Raw genomic sequence first — 26,453 nt, 5'->3', positions numbered from 1 at the left:
TAGATGAGCAAATCTTCCCTGGTAATTCTAGGAACTTGTTTCAAATTTTTTTAAAAATCACATTAGGCACAAGAACAGATTTTGATAAAAACAAATAGCCATGCACAGCAAGCCAGGCTGGAAGACTAAAAGTCCTGCTCAAAACGACAATGTGACCTTGGGCCAATTTTCTTTTTCCTTCTCCAGCCTGTTTCAACATCTGGGACCAAAGCGGGAGTTAAAAACTTTTATCTCTAGGAACCCTTTTCTCTCTAACACAGTATACATTGTGAGCTAAGGTATTCCAATTTCCGGAGGTGGAATTGCAGCCGGTCTCGCTGAAGGCCATGTGGCCTGCTATCTGTGAGGCAGGCGGTAGTGATAGGGCCCCTGTCATGTGCTGCTGCTACTCGGGGACAGCCTTAGAGAAAACCAGGCCAACCTAACATTAATTAATCCTAAGGCATATTTCAATCCAAGAAGAACCGTACAGTAGGCGATAGTGTGCAGACAACATAGGGAGACGAGGGTCTCTTCCACCAGGTGCTCTGAGTAACGGAATACTACTAGCAATAGAGGCCAAGTGCCGGTCGATTTTCGGCACCCGCAGCTGGGGATGTGCAAGAGAGGGGAAGCAACACGGTGAGAGCGCGGTGATCCAGAGGAGGCCTGGCTGGCAGCAAGGTCCGCACACGAGGCCCCGCAGTTCCCCGGCGGGAAGGTCACGTCCCCAACAGCGCGGCGTAGCGCCGCGCCTGGGCCTGCCACCCTTCTTCCTCTCCACTGCAGACCCCTACTCCGACAGCCCCAAGCTGAGTCACTCGGACCACGCGGGCAAGATTGAGTGATTCAAAAAACGGGGCGCCCGCATGGGCTCCTCCCTAACCCACCCCCACCCTGGGCGGCGGTTCCCAAGAGGGTACAGCACGGTCGGTCTGGTTCAGGCGCTGCAGCCCCACTCGTTCCCCATACCCCACTACCCTGGCCGGGTGGAGCTAGATTGTGCCTGGCTAGGCTGGGCTGAACTATGCTGAGATATGCCTGCAGCTCCCGCCTCAGACGGAGTCTCTAGGCCAGCTGTAGGGTCAGGGGCCCAGGTAGCGACAGCACAAAACCAAGCCGCCTCCCCGGGTCACTGTCCCAGCCCTCGCGCCTCCGGGCCCCGAGACAAGGATACTTAATGGGGATAGAAGGAAATGGGGGAAAGGAAGGGGGGAGTCCTTACCTTCTCCCAGCGGACACAGCAGGACCAGCAGCAGGCGGCGGACACAGAGGCAAAGGGGCGGCAGCTGCTGCGGGGGATTGGGGCGGGGCGCGGACCACGGCGGCGGCGCGGGCCCGCCCCCGGGTGCAGGCTCCTCTAGGCTCCGACCCAGTCTCCTCCCCCTCTTCCATTTTTTTCTTTCCCTCCTCCTGTCCCCACCCTTTGCTTCCCTTCCCCCTTCTCCCTTTCCGTTCCCCATCTGTCCCCTGACTCTTGTGGCCTATTAATATGGCTGCTTTTCTATGTGTGCATTTATGTACCTGCGCTTGTCCGTATGTGTCTTTCTACTCTGCTCCCATTTCCACAGCATTATGCAATTCACAGAGGACTTTCTTCACTCACAATCCCATGTAGAGGATTGGCAAGGATTATTTTCCTCCAATTTATAGATTAAGTTCAGAGAAATTGAATGTCTTCCCCCAAGGTTTCAAAGCAGTGGCAGTCTTTTTCCCCCAATCCAATTCTCGGATCAAATATTCTGTAGTCCAAATAATTCTTTTTTTTTTTTTAATCCCAAACTGCCTCTGTTATTCAGCAATGTACTAAAGTTATCCTAGGCCCAAATAAATCCAAAATAAATCAATCTCTAAATGAACAGAGAAAAAGCACTAGGCTAAAAGTCACTATTTAACTCTGAACTTTGTTATTTGCTTGCCTATATGACATCAGACAAATCACTAAACCTCACTAGGCCCCAGTTTCAACTTGAGTAAAAATGGAGATTTGGCCTAGATGATGCCTAAGGTTTTTTCTAACTTTAAATCTGCAAGAAAGAAATATGTTTTTTTCCAGGAAGCTTTCAAGATTCTGAGTCTTGATCTGTGTGATTTGTTCTTTGACAATTTAGTGACTCTAACCCTAAATGCCCCCCCCCTTTGGAAACCAAATTAAGTTGTGCTACTGTTGGTGCATCTGAGGACAAATAAAATAATCATAAATGTGATCAATCATTATTATGTCCTCCTGCAGCATATATTTTTGCTCTGTGCTTTACCAAATTCTAACTTTATATACCCTGTGATCATATACTTGGATTCCTCATGCTATAGAGCTTTGAAGAACTAGACTTTTCATAACATAAGATGGGTTAGGGTCATTGAATCATCATGGACATTGAGCTAGAAACCATTGTTCTGCCTTTGGGGTCTAATTTGAGAAATGGTCAACAAATCCTTCTTTGTCTAGTGAGGCTCTTTTTAAAGGTCCTTCAGGTTCTGAAGAATAATCATGTCCCAGGACTTAAGATATGAATGTAGAGAGTATAGGGGATAATAACAATAATGACTTGTATTTTATATTTCCTGATGGTACTGATAATGGGGGGTTGAGAGGGAAGAAACCCAAAACTCAGGATCAAAATACAATAAACAGGTTCCCTAAACAAAGATAAAATAAATACAGTCCATGCCTCATGGAATCACAATCAAAGATACATCTAAAATACATCATTTTAGCTTTTTAGGCAGAAAATATCCCTACAATGTATCTTCCATCTAATGCAAGAGGTAGAAATAGTATCTCTTCTTTGTTCTTACAGATATAATGTTTCTTGTTTCTATCCTAGCTCCTTATTACTCAGACAATCACAGATTGCCAGGGAAGAACAGGCATTAGAGATTTTTTAGTTCACCCTTTTCATTTGATGATTGTGAAACTAAAGCACTGAGGGGACTGACACTCAAAAACAGAAATAGAGTTAGTTGGAACTAGAACTCAGGTCTCTTGCCTCTTGGTCACTTTGTTTTCTTGTAAATAGTATTTTTTTTCAATTATATGTAAGATTTTAAATTCAAATTTTTCTTCCCCCCTATCTTCCTTCCCCCCTCTCCAAAATGACAAGTAATCTGATAAAGGTTATATATATATACAATCATATTAAATATTTCCACATTAGTTACGTTGTGAAAGAAGAAACAGAACAAAGGAACAAAAACCACTTCCCAAAAAAGTGAAAATAAGTATGCTTCAATCTACTTTCCGACTCCTGAAAGTTTTCTCTGGATATGGATAGCATTTTACGTCTGGAGTCTTTTGAAATTGTCTTAGATCATTGTAATTGCTGAGAGGAGCTAATTCTATCAAAGTTAATAATCTATACAATGTTGCTATTACTATATACAATGTTCTCCTTGTTCTACTCATTTCCCTCAGCATCAATTCATGTAAGTCTTTCCATGTTTTTCTGAAATCCACCTACTCATCATTTCTTAGAGCACAATAATATTCCATTCCATATACTTCAACTTGTAAAGCTGTTCCCTAATGGATGGGCATCCCCACGATTTCCATTTCTTTGTCACCTGGTCACCCTTAAAACTCAATAGGAAAGAAAGAAAAAAGAGTCTTTTCTGTGGCAATCTTAATTCTTTAGCCTCTAGGCACTCCTTAAAGTTGAAGTAAAATTTCTATATCTTAAAATGTTGTGTGAAATATAGCATGGTATAGTGGAAATGGCAGTGTCCTTAGTGTGAGAAAACCTGGATTTGAAGCTTACTAGCTTACTAGCCTGGGCTTCAGGTTTCTTCTCTGTAAAATAGTGATAATTATATTTGCAATGCCTGCCTCATGCCTTCCAAGAGTAGTAGAAAAGTACTTTGTAAATGTTAATGTACCTATAATAGAAGTGTACTGGCTTAGTCACTTCCAATAAACGCCATAGACAATGAGAACTTTTTTCAATATCATGGATTTCTAGTCCATGACTTCTTTCATTACTCAGACTCACTCTAGCTCAAATCAGCTATGGGCAAAACCCTTCCTCTCTGGGGAATCCTTGCTGTTTTAGAATCTGAGTAATTAGACTAAGCTAATATATATACATCAATTGTACATTTAGATTTTAGAGTTTAGATACTCAATTTTAGTGCAGGACTCCCTGATTTGGAACCAGAAAACTAATCCTTTCTCTCAAAGTATTCTCTCAGAGTAGTTTCCGCCATCATCTATAAAAGGATTAGAATAGATTGTCTTTATGGTCATTTCCATCTCCATATCTTATAAGCAAAAAAATAAATGACTCTTCAGTCTAACCATTTTAAATTGCTCTAATGCTAAGGAATTTAGTGATTTTATCACTGCTTTGTTCAACCAAATATACTCAACATACTCAAATGAATCTGTGATATCATGAAGATTTGTGAGTTCTCTTGGATGATACAACTAGAAATCCATCTATGCCTGAGAGTCTCATCCATTGGTATACCTAACCTTTGGCTCACTTGATCAATGGATTGAGAAGGATGATAAAGACAACTCCAGACTAGAATTTAAGGACATCTGTAAATCTTAAAAAGTATGATGGAAATTTATGAGCTAGATCATCTCATAAACCAAGCAGAAGAAATTTTTAAGTAAACTTTAAAATAATAGGAGGTAATGTTTTTTTTTTTTTTAATGTAAGTCTAATTCTTGATCTTATTCATAGATTGAAGTATTTGTGTTTGTTGCTATTTGTTCAATTCATAATTTTAAAAATATATGTTATTTTAAAAAGAAACCAATCTTCTTTGTGATTTCTACCTGCTGTTCCTAGTTCTGCCTGGCCAAGCAGAACAAGCCTTTTCCTCAACATTTTCTTCAAATACTTGAAGAGAATAGTTTGTTTTTCTCTTAAGTTTTCTCTTCTGTATACTAAATATTCCTAATTTCTTTTGATTAATTCTTGTATGTCATTATGTTAAGACACTCAAACTTAATTTCTAATAATCCTATTAATTTTATAACTTTCTTCAGGAATTAATTCTACTCAGAGAATAATGATCTTTGTCTCATACCTCACACAAAGACTTTGCCTTATAACTCTAATGTGCTTTATAATACAGTATTATAAGTTAAAGCCATCTGTATTGGTAGCTAATCATACTCCTAAACTGTAAATTCCATTTAGTACAAAGATTTGTCTTGTCAAAAAACCTTACCCTAGGGCTACATAAATAGTATACAGGAATGAATAGATCTTGTGATGAAGAGAGTCATTAACACCCAGAGAGTGGGAACTGAGATCACAACATAGCATTTTCACTTTTTGTTGTTGTTTGCTTGTATTTTGTTTTCTTTCTCATTTTTTTCCTTTTTGATTGTATTTTTCTTGTGCAGCATGATAATTGTATTAATATGTATATTGTACATGTTTAACATATATTTGACTATTTGCCATCTGGTGAAGGGATGAATGGAAGGGGGAGGAATTTGGAACACAAGGTTTTGCAAGGGTCAATATTGAAAAATTATCCAAATAAATTTTTAATCAAAAAAAATTATATGCAGAAAAAACATTTGATAAAATCCAACATCCATTCCTACTAAAAACGCTCGAGAGTATAGGAATAAATGGACTATTCCTTAAAATAATAAGGAGCATATATTTAAAACCTTCAGTAAACATCATATGTAATGGTGATAAACTAGAACTTTCCCTGTAAGATCAGGAGTGAAACAAGGTTGCCCACTATCACCATTACTATTCAATATAGTACTAGAAACTCTAGCCTCGGCAATAAGAGCCGAGAAAAAGATTCAAGGAATTAGAGTAGGAAATGAGGAAATCAAATTATCACTTTTTGCAGATGACATGATGGTATACTTAGAGAACACCAAAGACTCTGCTAAAAAGCTATTAGAAATCATTCAGAATTTTAGCAAAGTTGCAGGGTACAAAATAAATCCACATAAATCCTCAGCATTTTTATACATTACCAACACAATCCAACAGCAAGAGATACAAAGAGAAATTCCATTCAAAATAACAGTCGATAGTATAAAATATTTGGGAATATATCTACCAAAGGAGAGTCAGGAATTATATGAGAAAAATTACAAAACACTTGCCACAAAAATAAAGTCAGATTTAAATAATTGGAAAGATATTCAGTGCTCTTGGATAGGCCGAGCGAATATAATAAAGATGACAATCCCCAAACTAATCTATTTATTTAGTGCTATACCAATCAGACTTCCAAGAAACTATTTTAATGACTTAGAAAAAATAACAACAAAATTCATATGGAAGAATAAAAGGTCGAGAATTGCAAGGGAACTAATGAAAAAAAAGTCAGAGGAAGGTGGTCTAAGTGTATCTGATCTAAAGCTATATTATAAAGCAACAGTCACCAAAACCATTTGGTATTGGCTAAGAAATAGACTAGTTGATCAGTGGCATAGGTTAGGTTCACAGGGCAAGATAGTGAATAAAAATAGCAATCTATTCTTTGACAAACCCAAAGATCCCAAATTTTGGGATAAGAATTCATTATTTGACAAAAACTGCTGGGAAAACTGGAAATTAGTATGGCAGAAACTAGGCATGGACCCACATTTAACACCACATACTAAGATTAGATCAAAATGGGTCCAAGATTTAGGCATAAAGAACGAAATCATAAATAAATTGGAGGAACAGGGGATGGTTTACCTCTCAGACTTGTGGAGGAGGAAGGAGTTTGTGTCCAAGGGAGAACTAGAGACCATTATTGATCACAAAATAGAAAATTCTGATTACACCAAATTAAAAAGTTTCTGCACAAACAAAACTAATACAAACAAGATTAGAAGGGAAGTAACAAATTGGGAAAACATTTTTACAGTTAAAGGTTCTGATAAAGGCCTCATCTCCAAAATATACAGAGAATTGACTTTAATTTATAAGAAATCAAGCCATTCTCCAATTGATAAATGGTCAAAGGATATGAACAGACAATTTTCAGATGATGAAATTAAAACTATTTCCACTCATATGAAAGAGTGTTCCAAATCACTATTGATCAGAGAAATGCAAATTAAGACAACTCTGAGATACCACTACACACCTGTCAGACTGGCTAAGATGACAGGAACAAATAACGATGAATGTTGGAGGGGCTGTGGAAAAACTGGGACACTGATGCATTGTTGGTGGAGTTGTGAAAGAATCCAACCATTCTGGAGAGTAATCTGGAATTATGCCCAAAAAGTTATCAAAATGTGCATACCCTTTGACCCAGCCATACTACTCCTGGGCTTATATCCCAAGGAAATACTAAAGAAGGGAAAGGGACCTTTATGTGCCAAAATGTTTGTGGCAGCCCTTTTCATAGTGGCTAGAAGCTGGAAGATGAATGGATGTCCATCAATTGGAGAATGGTTGGGTAAATTATGGTATATGAATGTTATGGAATATTATTGTTCTATAAGAAATGACCAACAGGAGAAATACAGAGAGGCTTGGAGAGACTTAAATCAACTGATGCTAAGTGAAATGAGCAGAACCAGAAGATCATTATACACTTCATCAATGATACTGTACGAGGATATATGCTGATGGAAGTGGATATCTTCAACATAGAGAAGAGCTAATCCAATTCCAATTGATTAATGATGGACAGAATCAGCTACATCCAGAAAAGGAACACTGGGAAATGAGTGTAAACTGTTATTTTTACCTTCTGAATCCAATTCTTCCTGTGCAATAAAAAAATTAGGTTCTACACACATATATTGTATCTAGAATATACTGTAATATATTTAACATGTATAAGACTGCCTGCCATCTGGGGGAGGGGGTTGGGGGAGGAAGGGAAAAAATCTGAATAGAAGTAAGTGCAAGGGATAATGTTGTAAAAAATTACCCATGCATATGTACTGTCAAAAAAAAGTTATAATTATAAAATAAAATAAAAATTAAATAAAATTTAAAAAAAATTATATACTCAGCCCTAACTAGATCATGATTGTCTGTCAAATCCGCTGTTGGGCAAACAAAGAAAATTAAACCTACCATAACAGAAGCTGAGGATGAGGAAATAAGGAAAAGAGACAAAACTGGTAATCATCTTAGTCATTGTAATGGCATGTAAACAGGCAGTCCCAGGGAGAAGCCTATAGTATAGATATAAAGCTGGAAAAGTCCTTATGAGGTATCTAGTGTGGGACATGAAATAAAACTTATTACCAATCAGATAAAATCAATTCAGCCAAATGCATTTCATGCAGATAGAAATATATATAGAAATCCTTAATCTTATTACCTTTGGTATTTTATATTAGTCACATCTAAAATCCACAGTAGAATTATCAAGCATAGAGTAATTATATTCAATTAAAGAAATAATAATTACAATAGTCAACATCTACATAGTGCCTGCCATATGCCAGTCACTGTGCTAAACACTTCACAGTCACTATATGTAATGTTCTGTTGTCTCCAGAAACTGGCGATCGCTCTCTGGGAGGAGATCTGCTGTCTACACTGCCGCCAACTCTGACCTAAAGTAGAGACTTCTCTCCCTTGCTCAATGTTGCTTCTTTTATCCTCCCAAAGAATGGGAGTGGAATAACTCAGGGGCTTCTGGGAAAAAATACTTCATCCAATGAACTTGCTCCTCCTAAGCATGCAAGCTCCTCTCCAGAAGTTCAAAGGGGCAAAACTCCCCCCAAAGGCCAGAACTAGAGAATTGTTAAGTACCGACTTAGCACCTAGTAAGAACCTAATATCTCATTATCTCATTAGCACTTAGTAAGAACCTAACAACTATATCATTTTGGTGCTCATAATAACCATGGAAGGTGGATATGGTTATTATTTTTCTCTAAAGAGCAAATTGATTAGAAAACTGAAGCAAATAGATAATTTGCTTAAGATTACACAGCTAATAAATTTCTACAACAGTAGAGTGTAACATATTTCCCTGCATATTTCCAGTATCTTTTCCCCAGAACTTTTCTTTGAAACCTGATCTGAGATGAGAAGGATTAGAAAGTGAGGATTCTCTGAATTGGGGGTGTCACAGAAGATCTCTCAACTGGGGTGAGTGGGACTCAAGGGATTTCTGATTTTAAAAATATATTCTCTTTTTATAGTCAGAGGTGGCTATGAAGTGCAAATCATATGCCTATTTATTTTTCATCATTCTGGAACTACTTTCAAGCTAGTTGTCTTCCTTTATAACACTAAAATAATAGGTCTATAAATACACAGAGAAAACAATACCTAACTGCTTTTTTTCCCTAAAATTTTTACAAACTTTTATTTTTATGTTTTCCCTAAATCAAATTCTATAGAGTAGTACCCCAAACCTCATTAAGAAATTTCAACATATGTTAGGTGAAAATGATTAAGCTTCATACTCCTCAATGATTAGCCTCTAATCTCCTTAATCTCCAACATTTACTCAAATGAATTTAACAGTTCTGTGAGTTTTTATTATATGACTTTATTTCTGTAATTCCAACATGGCAAGGGCTAAATTAATAAGAAAGAAGAATTGTATCTTGTTGAGGTTTTTTCTTCTTTTCTTATAATCCAATGTCCTACTGAAAGCCTAGAGAGGAAATTAGTCCTGCTAATAAGAGATAACTGCTTTAAGTCTAAAGCTTCATTAATCTTTCCCAGCATTCAAAAATCTTTGGCTATAGACTTTTACTTTTTTTTTTTCTTGTTGGCTGCATTTTACCTTTTAAAATCTTACATTTTACAAAAGCACATAGAAAACTATAAGATATAAAAAGAAAACTTTTCCATTATTTTGTTCATTATATTGTTTCAATGATGATAAGACCTGAATGAGCTAAAAAGGAATTATCATTTGAATTTGCTACAGATTTATGTCAGATGTCACATATCTCAATTCCTTACTATTTATTCATTTCTGTAATTATTGAGAGTATCCCTTAGTCCCATGCTATCAAAACTCTATCCAAGAAAGAACCCACAGGTATCTTAATACTATTGAAACCCATCTTCTGCCATGACTTCTGAAAAATCCAAAACTTAACTGTAGACCACCTCATTCCATGGAATGAACCAAGCTGAAACCTAAACTTCTCCAATCCCTAGGATAATTCTAAATTTTCCCAATCTCAGAAGCAAATCTAATTTAACCCTAAACATCTCCAAACCCTAGGGCAACCTAAAACTTCCTGGGGAATAAAACAATCTTAAATTCCCCACTTTGGGGGGAACTCCTCTCCTAGGGAGAAAGGAGCCTAAAAAATCCAAATCTAAATTCCTCCAATCTCCTGATTAAAAAATCAAAATACCCTGAACCTCATCCAAGCTCAGAAGAAAATGAATTTGACTTCAGAAAGAGATTCCATAAGGAAAACCCCAAGGAACATTATTGCAAACCTTCAGAACTATAATCTCAAGGAAAAAATATTGCAAGCTGCCAGACAAAAACAATTCAAATATCAAGGAGAAAAAGTCAGGATTACCAAGGATCTGGCAGATTCTACAATAAAGAATCAGGGGGTCTGGAATACCATATTCTGGAAGGCAAAGGGCCTAAGACTAAAACCAAAAATTAACTACCCAAAGAGACTTAGCATCATCTTTCAAGGGAGGCAGTGGATCTTCAATGAAATAAGAGACTTTCAATCATTTCTACTGAAAAAGAAATACAGAAATAAACTGAAAATGAATTTGAGATCAATTCTGGAAACATCCTTCTGGAGGGAGGGAGGAGGGGAGGAAAAAGGTCCCTCAGTGAGAAATTAACCAGAGATCTCTAGGGAAATTTTTCAGCTGAGGTCCAAGTCCTGACTCAACATAGCATGGTTCAAGAAAAACTAGAGTGAATGAAAGATGAAATGATGAAAAAAACAGTTTGATCTGAGTGTATTAGTTTATTAAATAATGCATGCAAACTGCCCAAGAAACTGGAACCAAAGCTCTTCAGCTTAATCCTGGGTCCCAAATATAGAAGAGGACTTACTTTTATACACCAAATACAATTATTCAAATAACATCAATTAATTAAAAGGAAACAATATAACATTATGTAATCTAATTGGATGGTAATCTAGGTAATTTCTAATTGGATGAAAGATTAGGAATTTTTCAAGATGAGAGGGGGAGAGCAAATAGGTACAATTCTCTGAATTAAGAAAAAAAAAGTATCCCACTCCTCAGAGTATCTTGAAACTATTAAAGAAATATGTAATTGATAACTTGTCATTGCAAAGCTAGTGTTTAGACATATAGGTTTCTTGAAATATACAATTATGAGAAAACTTCTTGCATCAATCTTTGGATCTGACTAGATTTCTGGTTAGCCTAACTTAGCTCCTTTGTCACTAAGGTCTTTAAGACCTTAGTCTTAGATGGTCCAGCTTCCCACTCACATAAGAATACTTTCAAATAATGCAATAGTTTTCTCCCAAATCCCATAATTAAATAAATTTTTCTCACAAGATGAAAATTGGACTAAACCCATAGGTGAATAAAAATTAAGCAAGCTCCAAAATTGAATCACAAGATGGAGTTAACTACTTGGTATCCTAATTTCCTCACCTGACTACAGATTCAACAAAGTAGACTGAGAAGGAAGAGTCCCACAAATAGGAGGAGTCCCAACAAAGAATAGTTATACACACATACATACACACACACACACACACACACACACACACACACACATACAAAGAGAAAAAAGTATTAAGAACACTGTTCAACAGTGTTATAGACTGCAAAGAAACCAAAAGGATAAAGATTGAAAAAACTCCTTTAGAATTAATAACTAAGAGATCATTAATAACTTTGGTAAAAGCAGTCAGTTTCAGTTGAATGATGAGAATGGAAACCAGACTACAAAGAGTTAAAAAGAGTAAAAAGGGAAAAGGAAATGGATGCAACAGTTGTATATGACCACAAGAAAACCACAAAAAAGAGGCAAGATATAATGATAATTCAAGTGAGAAAGATTATATACTATAACAAGGTTGGATTGTACCAGGAATAGAGGTTTGATTCAGCATAAGGAATACTACAAATATAATAAATCATGTTAAGAAAATAAAAATATGATATTATCAATAGATTGAAAACACTTTTGAAAAAATCCAGGGAGGATTCTGGCCGGATTGTTGGATAAGGCACAAAATTACTTGGTTCTCCTAAATTCCACCACAAACAATGTAAAATAATGCCTTAAAATGAACTTTGAGCCTCAGAAATAATTACAAGTCAGGATAAAACAGATTTCCCTCTAAGACAAATTGGAAATTAGGGAAGACTGGAAGAAGAGAGGTTAGAGAAAGTTTGATTCAATTGAAGTACAAATAGCTCTGGGCATTTACCAACAAATCAACAAACAAGCCAGAAGGGCAATTATGTCAGGTGGTAGCCTCAGCTTCATGAACTTTCACCTCATACAAAGATAATTCAGGGGTTAGTAAATCAAAAGGAAAATTGCACAGCCCTCCACCAGTGCTGAGTGCTGGCCTTCAATATGCTAATCTGACAGAGTCTCAGGTTCTGGATGAAGAAGAGTGAGCACATGTTGGTGAGTGCAGTGACAGAGGGCAGGGACTATACAGGCTGTGGACACTCAGGGAGTCCCTGGTTTTGGCTTCAGGGCAGAGGGGTGAACTAAAGCTTGAAGATCTGGGAGATCAGTGTTGCAAGAGGCCCTATTATGCCTCATAAATGAAGAAGGATACCTGAAATCAGGCCTCTAGACAGAGCTCAGAAAACACAGCACAAACAACCTGAAGCTTGAGATATTATTTCCCACACTTCAGAAATAGAATCTGACTTTAACACAAAGTTAACACAAGAAATAAGTCACTTTTAAAATCTGAGTAAGCAAAAGAGAAAAGACCCATCCATACATAAATACTATAGTGATAAAGAAAATATAGGTTCAAATGCAGAAGAAGAGAATAAAGGTAAAACATCTACTTACATCTCAAAGAAAAAACCAAAATAGTCACAAAACCAAAAAAAGGGTTTTTGAAAGAGCTTTAAAAGAACTTTAAAAATCAAATGAAGGGGCAGCTAGGTGGCGCAGTGGATAGAGCACCAGCCTTGAATTCAGGAGTACTCGAGTTCAAATCTGGTCTCAGACACTTAACACTTCCTAGCTGTGTGACCCTGGGCAAGTCACTTAACCCCAGCCTCAGGGGGGGAAAAAAATCAAAGGAGGGGGGGTGGAGCCAAGATGGCAGAAAAGATACACTCGAATTTGTAAGCTCCTTTCTTCCCTCAATACCAACTAGTTAAATCAGCCTCAAAGATCACACTGGACTGATAAAAACCACAAGGATTAGAAGCACAAGAGAATCAGGAATTTCAACAGAAAAGGTCGGTTCCAAAGGGAGGAAAAAAAAAAGATCAGCACAGACAGGGTTGGACTAAGAGCTAGCACATTGTGCCAAATGGGCTGGGATCAGAGAAGCCACTGAGATAGAGGAATCTGGCACAGGCTGATAGCTCTACTCTGCTTATAAAACAGCAGATCAGAAGAGAAATCAAGCTACTTTAAAATATAAAATCAGATCCTAGAACCACCCCAATCAGGAAGTGACCTAATACCGATCTCAGCACAGCTGTGCAGCCACCTTCTGCTGTCCAGGGCTTCTCCTTGGGGCAATTAAGAAACTGAACAGCAGGGGACACAGCCCAGGACAGCCTCCAATCCACACAGTTTGGTGCTCAGCCTGAAGCAGTGGAACTCTAGCAGCACTGGAACTCCCAGAGAAGCGGAACCTCTGAAGCAGGGACTCTATTTTCCAGGCAGACACTTCCGGTTTGAGCACAGGGACTTTTCCCATCAGCTGCTAATATCCACAGCCCACAGGAGGCTTTGGCTGGAGTTTGTGACGCTTTCACTGTTCAGCCTTAAACATCAAGGCAATTGGGAGTCCTTCACTGGGCACTCCTCCCAGTGCAGCTGTGCTAAACACCTCTGAGGCATTTCCAGGGAGGGGGGAGTGTAACTCTCTCCCAAAGCTCTCTCTTAGCCCAGACACAAGACTGTGGCATCCATCCAGTCTGGGAGGAAGCTGATAAATTTCTTACCCCAAGGGCAGACCCCCCACAGAGTGTTAACAATGAGTAAGAAGCTGAAGAGAACGACTGACACCTTCTATACAGAGAAAGAGCGGGTATCCAACCCTGAGGAGGCTAACAGCAGAGAGTCTCCAGATAACACCCTAAAGGAGAATGACACCTGTCCCCCATCACATGACTCTCTCCTAGAAGAGACTATTAAAAAGTTAAAGAGAGTTTGAAGAAAAATGGGGAAAGGAAAGAGAAACTATGATAATAACAATGTCCTGAAATTTGAGTTGGAAAAAATAAAGAATTCACAGGAGGTACAGGGAAACAAAATTTGTGAAGTAGACAAAGTTTAAAAATCACAGGAAAGTAGGATTTTTGAATTGGAAAAGATAAAAAATTCCCAAGAAACTAAAAACAAAAAATTAATGAAATGGAAAAAAATTCAACAGAGCAAAATAATTCATTTAAAAACTCAATTGGACATATACAAAAATAACTACAAAATATGAATGAAGAAAATAACTCATTAAAAATCAGGACTGAACAAATAGAAATGAATGATTCATTGAGAAACCAATAATCAGTCAAACAAAACAAAACAAAAAAAAATTAAAAGCTGGAGAATAATGTCAAATATTTACTGGGAATATCTATAGACTTGGAAAATAGATCGAGGAGAGATAATCTGAGGATCATTGGACTTCCCAAAAATTATGATGAAAAAAAGAGCCTAAATACTATTTTACAGGAAATCATCAAAGAGAACTGTGCAGAGATAATAGAAACAGAAGGGAAAATAGGCATTGAAAGAATTCATCAAACACCTTCTGAAAAGGACCCCAAAAAAAAGAACTCCAGGGAACATTGTGGCTAAGCTGAAGAACTACCAAACTAAGGAAAAAATATTGCAAGCAGCTAGGAAAAAATAATTCAAATATCAAGGTGCCATAATAAGAGTCACACAAGATCTGGCTGCCTCCACATTAAAGGATCGAAGGGCCTGGAACCTGATATTCCGAAAGACAAAAGAACAAGGATTGCAACCAAGAATAAACTACCCAGCTAAGTTTAGCATTTTCTTCCATGGAAGAAGATGGTCATTTAATGAAATGGAGGAATTCCATTTGTTTCTAAGAAAAAAAAAACCAGACTTAAACAAAAAAAATTGATCTACATCCACAAAACTCGAGAGAAGCAGAAAAAGGTAAAAAGAACTCTTGAGAACTGTATCTCTGTTGTGGATAGACAGAAAGTCCACATGAATAATTTTATTTTACTGATATAACATAAAAAAGGGAAGTAGTAAAGGGAAGAGGATAGTATCAGAAAAAGGGAAAGGAGAGATAAAAAGAGGGAAACTACATCCCAGGAAGAGGCATAGAAAATCTACCACATCTGAGGGAATTTAGAGAGGAGGAGAAACATTGTGTGAATCTTACTCTCAGAGTAGGCTCAAAGAGTAAATAATTGACATATTTGTTTTTCAGAGAATTCTCTCTCACCTCATTATAAGGGGGGAAGAGGAAAAGGGAAAAGGAAAAGGGGAATAAGGGAAGGGTACAAGAAAGGGGAAGGGACTTATAAAGAGGGGGAGGGATACTAAAAAGGGAGGGCTGTGTGTCACAAGTGGGGTCCATAAATTAAATACTGGGGAAGGGGTTCAGAGGGGACAAGGGAAAAAAAATAATCAGGGGATAATATGATGGCAGGAAATACAGAATTAGTAATTTTAACTGTAAATGTGAATGGGATGAACTCTCCCATTAAAAGGAGGCAGATAGCAGACTGGATCAAAAGTCAGAATCCTACAATATGTTGTTTACAGGAAACACACTTAAAGCAAGGAGATACATACAGAGTAAAGGTAAAAGGTTGGAGCAGAATCTATTATGCTTCAGGTGAAGCCAAAAAAGCAGGGGTAGCCAAAGACTCTGCTAAAAAGCTATTAGAAATAATTCAGAATTTTAGCAAAGTGGCAGGATACAAAATAAATCCACATAAATCCTCAGCATTCTTATATATCACCAACAAAACGCAACAGCAAGAGATACAAAGAGAACTTCCATTCCAAACAAATGTTGAGAGTATAAAGTATTTGGGAATCCATCTACCAAAGAATAGTCAGGAATTATATGAGAAAAATTACAAAACACTTGCCACAAAAATAAAGTCAGATTTAAATAATTGGAAAGACATTCAGTGCTCTTGGATAGGCCGAGCGAATATAATAAAGATCACAATACTCCCCAAACTAATCTATTTATTTAGTGCTATACCAATCAGACTCCCAAGAAACTATTTTAATGACCTAGAAAAAATAACAACAAAATTCATATGGAAGAATAAAAGGTCGAGAATTGCAAGGGAACTAATGAAAAAAAAGTCAGAGGAAGGTGGTCTAAGTGTATCTGATCTAAAGCTATATTATATAGCAGCAGTCACCAAAACCATTTGGTACTGGCTAAGAAATAGAATGGTAGATCAGTGGAACAGATTAGATACAAAGGACAAAAAAAGGGTACATCTATAGCAATCTAATCTTTGACAAACCCAAAGATACCAACATTAGGGACAAAAATTCATTATTTGGAAAAAACTGTTGGGAAAACTGGAAATTAGTATGGCAGAAATTAGATATGGATCCACACTAAACACCATATACCAAGATAAGATCAGAATGGGTCCATGATTTAGGCATAAAGAATGAGATAATAAATAGATTAGAGGAACAGAGAATAGTCTACCTCTCAGACCTGTGGAGGAGGAAGGAATTTATGACCAGAGGAGAACTAGAGATCATTATTGATCACAAAATAGAAGATTTTGATTACATCAAACTAAAAAGTTTCTGTACAAACAATACTAATGCAAACAAGATTAGAAGGGAAGTAACAAATTGGGAAAATATTTTTAAAAGTAAAGGTTCTGACAAAGGTCTCATTTCCAAAATATATAGAGAACTGACCCTAATTTATAGGAAACCATTCTCCAATTGATAAATGGTCAAGGGATATGAACAGATAATTCTCAGATGATGAAATTGAAACTATTTCCACTCATATGAAAGAGTGTTCCAAATCACTACTGATCAGAGAAATACAAATTAAGACAACTCTGAGATACCCCTACACACCTGTCAGATTGGCTAAGATGACAGGAACAAATAATGATGAATGTTGGAGGGGATGTGGGAAAACTGGGACACTGATACATTGTTGGTGGAGTTGTGAAAGAATCCAGCCATTCTGGAGAGCAATTTGGAGCTATGCCCAAAAAGTTATCAAATTGTGCATACCCTTTGACCCAGCATTGCTGTTATTGGGATTATATCCCAAAGAAATACTAAAGTTGAGAAAGGGACTTATATGTGCCAAAATGTTTGTGGCAGCTCTTTTTGTAGTGGCTAGAAACTGGAAGATGAATGGATGTCCATCAATTGGAGAATGGTTGAGTAAATTATGGTATATGAATGTTATGGAATATTATTGCTCTGTAAGAAATGACCAGCAGGATGAATACAGAGAAGTTTGGAGAGATTTATATGAACTGATGCTGAGTGAAATGAGCAGAACCAAAAGATCACTATACACTTCAGCAACAATACTGTATGAAGATATATTCTAACTGAAGTGGATATCTTCAACATAAAGAAGATCCAACTCACTTACAATTGATCAATGATGGTCAGAAACAACTACACCCAGAGAAGGAACACTGGGAATTGAATGTAAACTGTTAGCACTACTGTCTTTCTACCCAGGTTACTTATACCTTCGGAATCCAATTCTTAATGTGCAACAAGAAAATTGGATTTACACACATATATTGTACCTAGGTTATACTGTAACACATTTAATATGTATGGGATTGCCTGTCATCTATGGGAGGGAGTAGAGGAAGGGAAGGGAAAATTGGAAAAATGAATACAAGGGATAATGTTATAAAAAAAAATTACTCATGCATATGTACTGGCAAAAAAAAAATTATAATTATAAAATTAATTTTAAAAAATCAAATTAAAGAGGTTGAAAAAAATTAGGGGGGATAATAAGAGCAATACAAGAGAAAATTGTAAAAACTGGGAAAAAATTTAATTAATCAAAAAGAGATCCAAAAACTAACAGAAGAAAATAACTCCTTAAAAAAATAAAATTGGGCAAGTGGAACTTAATGACATCTGAAGACCTCAAAAAATGATAAGATGAAATCAAAAGAATAAAAAGAAGAGAATAAGAAATATCTCATTAGAGAAATAACTGATCTAGAGAACAGATTGAGGAGAAACAATGTAAGAATTGTTGTATTATTTTAAAGTTACAATCAAAAAAGATTTTACATACTATATTTCAAGAGATTATTATGGAAAATTGCCGTGGTGTTTTACAAATGAGAGGGGAATATAGAAATAGAAAAGAAAATTCATTTATCACTACCTGAAAGAGATCCCAAGATGAAAACTCATAGGAACAGCATAGCAAAGTTTCAAAGCTCCCAGTTCAAAGAGAAAACATTACAAGCAACTAGGGAGAAAAAAATTAAATACTGTGGATCCCTAGTTATTGGTATAACACTTCAATGTTATAAGCAACTTCAATGTTAAAAGACTGAAGGTAATGAAATAATAAATTTCCAAGAGCAAAAGGACTGGGCTTGCAACCAAAAATAACTCCCTCAGCAAACTTGCATGTTATCCTGAATAGAGGGCGAAATAAATATTTAATGAACCAAAAAGCTTTTAGGTTTTTGTGAAGAAAAGACCAAAGTGAAAATTTGACTTATCAGGAGAAACATGTGAAGGTAATTTTTAAAAAACCATTATTATACCTTTTTATTTACAAAGATATACATGAATTAGGGTTACATGGTGATCCCTCACCATTTCCGTACCACACAGTAGTAAGGAGAACATCATACATAGTAACAAGAGTATGTGATGATCAACTATGATGTACTCAATTCTTCTCAACAATGCAGTGATTCAAGACAATTTCAATAGACTTGGAATGGAAAATACCATCTATATCTGGAAAGAGAACTCTGGAAACTGAATGTGGATCGAAGCATAGTATTTTGACCTTTTTGTTTGTTTGTTCTTTCTCATGGCTTTTTTTTCCCCTTTTTGGTGTGATTTTTCTTATTCAAATATGGAAATATGTTTAAAAGGACTGCACATATTTAATGTATATCAGAGTATACTGTCTTGAAGAGGGAGGAGGCTAGAGAAAGAATCCCAAATTTTACAAAAATGAATATTGAAAAATATCTTTACATGTATTTGGAAAAATACATACTATTGAGAGAAAAAATGTATGCTGCTCACCTAATTGTACATGATGAAATTGCACATAATTGGCAAAACTGGGCAACCAAGGCTATAGCCTCTTCATATCCTCAGCCTACACAATTGTTACTTTCACTTTTCCCTTATCAACCTCAACTAACTAGTATAGAAGAACAGTTCCTTTCTATTAGATCAAGCCACAGAAATGGAAAAAGAGGGTTTAAAGAGTGTCAAAATGTCTTTTATGATGAGGTAATAGGGAACCTCAAAATGATGAGGTAACTTGAACCAAATCATGAGATAAATACTTAATAATGAGGTATATACCTCAATAGGATTAAGTGATCTAGTGGCAGGATTCGGGGTACAGGGAGTCACATGGAGCTCCCCTGCAACCCCCTTAGGATTCGCGCAAATCAGGTCTAGTGGCAGCGAGAGTCCCCTGTAAATGAATTTACAGGCCCGAAAACCTAGATGGGTAAAAGATGTTTATTGCAGGGTTTGGAAGCAAAGTTAAAGTCTGGTTAGTAAAAGGCATTAGATAGAGGAAGAAATACACCGAAAGCGGCGGGGACAGAGAATCTCTGATGCAAGCATCTTGGCTGGCATCTTTCAAATCTCTGAACCAAAGATGGTTCTAGCTTTGCTCTTTTTATCTGCTTGAAGAAGTAATAGGCGGAGCTCAGGTTAATTCCTAGAAGGCCAGATTTTTGGTGGGTTTTATCCAAGCCAGCTCAGATCCAGTGGGGGGCTGGGTACAAGGTCCAAGTCCCAAAGGAAGTTGGAGATCAAACAAGGAACATCAAGGGGCTACCGCCCTCAACATTTTACACCCAGATCTATGCAGAACACTGCTTGGTTGCCTGATGAGAGAAATATTATTTTGTTACTATATTAATAATCAAATATTAAAATGAAATCCAGACTTTTCTCCTCAATTTTTCCATTAAGGCAAACTTCTAGTCAGTTTCTGAAGGACATGATTGATTAAGGCAATTAGCCTAACCCTCAAGGAACCTGCAGTTCCTTGGGCAGGACCCTATTCAACCAGAATACTTAATTTCTGTTTAGAGTATAAACAGAATCCAGTCTGGGTGAGTTCTTATCTTGGGGAAAGGAGCTGGGGTCCTTGTATCCCTCCATTAGACTTTAGGGTAGCCCAGCTCAAGAAAGAGAAAACCAACAAGAGTGGTGTGGATGGAGATGATTCCCTTGTCCAGATTGCTAGAGAAGCTTAGTCTTTGATCAAGCCACATTGTCAGCAGAAGGTGAATACTTCTGGTCTCCTCACTAAATGTCCATCAATCAGGATTAATTTTCATTTGTCAGGGCCAATCTCTTTTTAAAAAAGGGGGGTGGGGATGGGAGGGCATCTAGGTTGCCCAGTGGATAGAGAACCATCCCTGAATTCAGGAGGACCTGAATTCAAATGTGATCTCACACTTAACACTTTCTAGCTGTGTGATCCTGGGTAAGTCACTTAACCTCAATTACCTCAGCAAAAACAAAAAAACAAAAAACTACATAACCTAAACTCAAATGACGTACGTTATGAGAATCCCAGTATGCCCACCACTTATATTTTCTTATACAAATCTCCATTTCACTGTCAAATTATTGTCCAATATTGATAAAGTCTATGAAAATCTTATAAAAAACCTTATAAAAACTCACATATACTAAGAATATTACCAACAGTCTTTGATGAACAACCTCAATTCCTGCACCTGATAATTTGGTGCATGTCAAAATGAAGAAAGAAGAAACCACAATGGAAAGAACTCCATGAATCAAACCAAGATTTCAGGGGCAGCCACCTAGCTGAACACTTTCAACATTCCAAAGAACTTTAAAATAAAGTCTCAAATCAGTCTAAAAAAAATCAAAGTGAGATATTTTTGCAGTCTAAAAACCTTAAAAGATAGGCAAGAAGTCTGTAACATGTGAAGGGAGATCTAATGGAGCTCTGTCTACAGTCCAAACATGCAACAGTGGCTAGCAGGAACTTTGAGAGTTCTCTCCTCAGAGGGGGTCAAAAAATTGATCAGAAAAAGATTACAGGGTTCCCTTCACTGACACTGGGTATGGCTAGTGCTGATTAACAACATTATTGCCCATTTGCAGTACTGGATCATAGTTCAGAGCTGAAAGATAGGAAAAGGTTTTCTGGGCACATTATCATAGAAGAGAGTGAATTGCTAATACATGCAGCTGCAGGGGAGCAGGGGCCCTTTCTTGGTAAAAATAGAGTGCAGACCAGACCAGTAATCATATTTTTCCCAGGACACATTGGAACTACTAAAAACTTGCAGACTTCCAGAATTAACTGTGAAAACAGCAGGAAAAAAAAAGCCTGAAGTTTGGCAAAGTGCCTCCCCAAATCCAGGAGAGTAAAGCCTAACTTTAACATAAAATTCAAGGTAAAAAAAAAATAGGCTGGAAAATGAGCAAACAACCAGAAAGAGAATTTGACTATAAAAAGCTAGTACAATGACAGGGAAGGCCAAAAGATAAAGGAAACAACAGTGTGAGAAGGAAGTGAGAAGATCATTGTGCATAGTAACAGCAATGTAGTGATAATAATTAATTGAGTCTTGGATACTCAGATCAATACAATGATCAAGGATAATTCCAAAGGACTCATGTTGAAAATGGCACAGTAGTTTCACTGTATTCACATACTAAGATATTTTAAATTTTATTTTATTATTTTAAAAATAATAAGCACTTGTTTTCTCTCTTCCCAACCTTCCCCAATTAACCAAAAGAAAAATCCTTATATATTTACAAATAAAGAGTCAGATTCTAATAGACTTGAAATGGAAAATGGAATGGAATTTCCAGAGAGAGAACTATGGAGACTGATTGTGGATCAAAGCATTTTATTTTCACCTTTTTGTGTTTGTTTGCTTTTTTCTCTGTAATGGTTTTTCCTCTTTTGTTCTGATTTTACTTGTACAACATGACAAATATGGAACTATATTTAAAAGGATTGTACATGTTTGACTTATGTCAGATTGTTTGCTGTCTTGGGGAGCTGGAAAGTAAAGGAGGAAAGGAGAAAATTTTGGAATATAAAAGCTTACAAAAATGAAACTATATGCATTTTGGGGAAAATAAAATTCTTTTGACAAATATATATGTTGGGTTCATGTTGGTCACATTCAAAAGTTTATTTCTCATTATGTATTTTGAGTGTATTATCTTTCTACTGATAGATGAATAGCATGCTTCATCTTCATTCCTCTGGAATTGTTTTGTTTTTTGTTTTTAAATTTCATTGATTAGAGATTTTGAGTCTTTCAAATTTGTTTTTCCTTATAATATCATTGTGTAAATCGCTGTTCTGGTTTTATTCACTTCATTCTGCATCAGTTTAAACATATATTCCCAAGTTTCTCTAAAAACCATCCTCTTTTTCATTTCTTATGGTGAAAAACCCCATAATTTTTCCTCCACCCAGTGAGCATGCCATGAAGACAGGATTCAGACCCCGAGGCTGGGTTTGGGGTGGGGGTGGGGGGGTGAAGTTGGAGAGCAAGGAAGAGGTCATGGCTAATGAGGCTCAGGGGCTAAGGCAACTTTGGAGGCTGTAGAAGTGGTGGTTTAGGAGATCAAGGGGGTCGAGGAGGATTCCATTCACCTGGTGGTCTGGACAGAGGCAACTTTCCCCAAGGTTAAAGACGGATATAGAGAAGGCTTCTAAGGAGGAAATAAAATGACTGTGGATCCTCATCACGTGAGAGAGTGTTTATTTGTTGAGGAAAGGAAGATACCTGGTCCCAAAGAACATGGTGTGGTGGGAGGTAGTCTATGGGCAGAAGAGAGTCAATATGGAGAACGTGAGGTGAAGATGGGGGACTGAGCTTGTAACCCCTTCCAATCAAAACTGGTGGTGGCCATCTTGGGGGAGATGGATCAGATCTACATCTGACTTGGGGTCAAAGCAACATAGGGCACTACAGTCTAGCTTGTCTCAAACACTGCAGGCTCTGAAGGTCTGGTCTAGGCTGTCCAGTTTTCTCATAAATCAGGCTAAGATCTCATCAACTTGGCCAAGAAGACAAACATCATTCCTGTCATTGTGGATGCAGGAAGACCTCTATAATAACCAAATGCTCCTTGGGGTGGTGGATGTGATTTCTGCTGATGTGGCTTAGCCAGACCAGTCCTGAGTCGTGGCTCTCTATGCCCACAATTTCCTGTGCAATTATGATCTCCATTAAGGCCAACTGCATAGATTCCACAATCTCCCCTGAAGTTGTGTTCTCCTCAGAAGTCAAGAAAATGTAGCAAGAAAACATGAAGCTCACCTTGGAGCCCTATGAGCAATATCTGGCAGTGGTAGTAGGCATGTACACACTTCTCCTCCAGCAGAAAGAAGTAGCTGCCAAGTAGCTGTCACCCTCTCTTCTCAGCCATGTCCCTCTCTTTTTCTATTCTAGTTGTTTTGCGTCAGATCTTTGTATATTCTATTAAAAGGTGTGACCCCCCAAAAAAATGGCTAGACCAACTCACAATTTCAACAATAGTACATTAATGTGCCTATTTTCATTCAGCCCTTTCTACATTTATTACTTTCTGTTTTTGTCATCTTTGTCAATACAACAGATATGAGGTAGAATTTCTAAGTTACTTTAATTTTAATTTCTCAATTAGTGACTTTATCATAAACTTGGATCAGTTCTTTATATATTTTGCATAAAGTTCTGAAAATCTAGAGAGCTAGTTCAGGGGGGAAAAAAAAGTGGGGAGAATTGGTACCATAAATCAGAAAATACTTACTGAGTGCCTACTGTGTACAATCTACTATACTAGATTGTAAAGGTTAGAGATTAGCTAAACCATAGTCCCCCTTTTTATAAAGCTCATAGACTCTCCTACAAGTGTGTCCTCCAACAATCCAGATTCTCCTCATATTTTCTCATCCTCTCTGGTTGTCCATTAGTACCCATATATTCTTTTCTTTTTTTTCCCCTGAGGCAATTGGGGCTAAGTGACTTGCCCAGGACCACACAGCTAGGAAGCAGTAAATATCTGAGGTCGGATTTGAACTCACATCCTCTTGACTTCAGGATTGGTGTTCTATCCACTGTGCCACCTAGCTGCCCTGCCCCCATATATTCTTTATAGAGGAGCTACCCTTCAGATTTTTAACCATCCTGTGGGAAACACAGGATCACATTGATGTGGATTGTGCTCCCTTTAAGACACTAATCCTTTCAGATTCCCAGCCCCTCCTAGCTGAGGTATTATCAATTAAAAAAACTAGGATCTTTGATTCACAAATCAAAAGCATCCCTTTTGAATTCCAATAGGAGATCTGGGCTTGTCCCAACCCCCACCAGATCTGAGCCAACTACAGGCCCTTTTAGCTATAAAAGAGCCAAGCTGCAGTTCTTTCTTTGCAGAGGTTCCTAACATAGCAGCCTTACTCCTGGCTGCCAAGGATCTCTGTCCACTGGAATCCTATTTCTGGTGCCTTTATCTTTACCTTTACCTTTTACTAACTAGACTTTAACTTCCAAACCCCATAATAAACCTCCTTTATCAATCTAGGTTTTCGGGTCTGTAAATTCCTTCACAAGGGACTCTTGTGTCGCTACTAGGCCTCATTTAACTCCGTATCCTTGCGCTGAATCCAAAGGGGTTGCAGGGGAGCTCCATTTGACTCCTTGTAGCCCGAACCTGCCACTAGTCCTCAATTAAACCTAATTTCATTCTAAACCTCATCAGTATGGAATATCTGTCATGTCTAGATTTTACTGTATGCCTAGTCCATATTCTTTTTCATTAATAAATGTCCTAGATGATACTTTTTCTTTTAAAAAATAATTTTACAGATAATTTTTATTACATTAAACTAAAAAGGTTTTGTAAAAACAAGACCAATGCAGTCAAGAGTGGAAAGGAAGCTGGAAGCTGAGGGAAAAATTTTTACAGCTAGTGTTTCTGATAAAGGCCTCATTTCAAAAATATAGAGAGAATTGGCTCAAATTTATAAGAATATAAGCCATTCTCCAATTGATAAAAGAAAAGTCAAAAGATATAAACAAACAATTTTAAAATGAAGAATTTAAAGCCATAAAGAAAAAATGCTCTAAATCACTATTGATTAGAGAAATGCAAATTAAGACAACTCTGGGATACCATTTCATACCTCTCAGATTGGCTAAAATGACAGGAAAAGATAATTATAAGTATTGGAGGGTATATGGGAAAATAGGGACATTCTAATACATTGTTGGTAGAACTATGAAATGATTCAACAGTTCTGAAGAACAATTTGGAACAATTATGGTCAAAGTTCTGACATAGGAAAAGTTTTTAACTGCCACATCAAAAAAAAAAACAAAAAAAAAAAAACCCACTGACATTTCTGTGGACCTAGAACTGGCCAATTTAGGTCTTCAGAAACAGTTAAAATTATAGAACTGCTAAAACATTTTAATAGATTCTAGAGTTTCTGAGATTAAGTTTTAAGTTGCTTGGCTTTATCCCTCAGTCGCCTAACTTGAATTATTCTATTGCATTTTTAAGTAGATCTAATTTACATGACTAAAAGCAGAGACTTATAGGGAAAAAAAAAAAAAACTGCAAAAAGGAAAAAAAAAAACTGCCCTCTTCTGAGATTTTTTGTCATGCTTCTCTTCCTTGCAGAGGCCTGTGAAATCCATCGTGGCTAAAGTGGTGTTCCTCACTGGCCTGGATTCTTCTGGGGTTTGCACTGGTGCCCCAACATCTTCAACATGCTCTCCTGTCCCCCTGGGGAATTTCTGGCATGGAGGGTAGACTAATCACTGGGCCACCAACCTGCAGTTGGACACCTAGGTCCAAAATTTGACTTGAAAGGGAAGTTTTCTGCCACCTTAAATTTAGGGGCTGTATTTAAATTGGAATTCTGATTCTGAAATTGTATGAGATAATTACTATTAACTAAGTATGTGCTAAAATTGTAAACTTGTTTATTCTGGTATTGATGAGGTTTGTAGTCCCTTTAAGACTAGTCCTTTCAGATTGATTTTTTTCCTTTCTGATTCCCAACCCCTCATAGCTGAAGAAGGTAGGACTTTTGATTCACAAATCCTGGTCAAAAGCACCCTTTGAATTCCAATAGGAGATTTCCCCCATCGGATCTGAGCCAGCTTGGGCTGTCCCATTCTAATGATCTGCTC

At 37.2% G+C, this 26,453-nt stretch overlaps 1 protein-coding gene and 1 pseudogene across 2 annotated transcripts in view; one reads left to right on the top strand and one right to left on the bottom strand.

Annotated features, from left to right (window-relative positions):
* Window positions 1-1,288, bottom strand: part of VDAC1 (voltage dependent anion channel 1) — a 31,646-nt gene extending 30,358 nt beyond the window's left edge. Inside the window, exon 1 of one of the 2 annotated variants that reach the window (XM_074290934.1) lies at window positions 1,205-1,288. The gene's annotated coding sequence lies outside the window, so the exon portion shown is untranslated. The remainder of the gene's footprint in view (window positions 1-1,204) is intronic. The other variant, XM_074290933.1, reaches the window with a different exon arrangement.
* Window positions 849-23,676, top strand: LOC141552845 (rRNA 2'-O-methyltransferase fibrillarin-like; annotated as a pseudogene).
* Window positions 23,677-26,453: the final 2,777 nt, after the last annotated feature.

Source organism: Sminthopsis crassicaudata, chromosome 2, assembly GCF_048593235.1.
Source record: "Sminthopsis crassicaudata isolate SCR6 chromosome 2, ASM4859323v1, whole genome shotgun sequence".
In the NCBI taxonomy this organism is placed as follows: domain Eukaryota; kingdom Metazoa; phylum Chordata; class Mammalia; order Dasyuromorphia; family Dasyuridae; genus Sminthopsis; species Sminthopsis crassicaudata.
This window is presented reverse-complemented; position numbering and strand designations above follow the sequence as displayed.